This window comes from Propithecus coquereli, unplaced genomic scaffold (genome assembly GCF_000956105.1).
Source record: "Propithecus coquereli isolate 6110/MARCELLA unplaced genomic scaffold, Pcoq_1.0 Scaffold31, whole genome shotgun sequence".
Classification (NCBI taxonomy): domain Eukaryota; kingdom Metazoa; phylum Chordata; class Mammalia; order Primates; family Indriidae; genus Propithecus; species Propithecus coquereli.
In genome coordinates this window covers 4,843,736-4,844,771 of record NW_012148730.1, presented here as the reverse complement: position 1 = coordinate 4,844,771, position 1,036 = coordinate 4,843,736, and the positions used below count along the sequence as shown (strand labels likewise).

Below are 1,036 nucleotides of genomic sequence, written 5' to 3'. Positions count from 1 at the left end.
CTTGCTCAGGCTGGTCTCGAACTCCTGACCTCAAGCGATCTTCCCACCTCAGCCTCCCAGAGTGCTAGGATTACAGGCATGAGCCACTGCGCCCTGCCAAGAATGTAGATTTTTAAAATGTCAAAACATGTTTTATGTTGGTTGGCCAATTTCATCTACTAGAAAAACTGTTTTGGAAAAAAAATCTATGTGATGTCCAGCACTATATCTATTTTGTCAGTAAATAATACCAGCATGACATTTAGTTGTGTGTCAATGGATGGAATTACCTGTGGTCAAGTCTTTAAAAATATTCTGCAACTTTTAAGCAGCCAAACATATTTGATACTGAAATAATAAATGCTTTCACATTTGGTAGAAGAGTGATAGACCTACATAATGAGTGTTAATTTCTAATTGTCCCAGGTTGAAAGTAATGATCTTTTGGATGGATTTGAGTTTTCTTACCCATTACTGGCTCCATAGAAGATATCGAAATCCTTTACAAGTTAGCAAAATAATTTGAGTAAAATGACCCATAATTGTTAAACCTTTTATTTTATCTTTATTTATTTTTTTAAGAACTGGTGCCATAGTAAAACCTTTATTTTAGAATACTAAAGGCTAGAGAGTACAGTGGCAAATGTAACTTGCTAACTAATTAGAAGGGTGATGATGGACCTTTTGAAGTTGATCCAAAGTTAGATTCTTAAAAAGAAAAAGAAAAGGGGGAAGCTTCTTGAAGGACTTTATTATATCCAGGGCAGCAACGGAATTACTGACTTGGGAACAAAAGTAGATGTGTGCAGCATCCACATCCACTCAATAGATTAATATATCTCAGTATCTGCCTGTCAATCCATGAGTGGATTATTAAAATTTGGTGTATGTATACAATGGAATGTTACTCAATCATAAGAAACAACCGTGATCTAGCACCTCTTCTATTTTCCTGGATTAAACTTAAGCCCGTTGTCCAAAGCGAGGCACCACAAGATCGGAAGAATGGGCTCCACTTGTACTTGCCATCAAATTGGTACTAACTGATGAACACTAG

At 36.3% G+C, this 1,036-nt stretch overlaps 1 protein-coding gene across 1 annotated transcript in view; it reads left to right on the top strand.

Moving 5' to 3' along the window:
- The window catches only part of DIAPH2 (diaphanous-related formin 2), a 914,924-nt gene that overhangs the window by 578,993 nt on the left and 334,895 nt on the right, over positions 1-1,036 (top strand). The window lies entirely within an intron of this gene.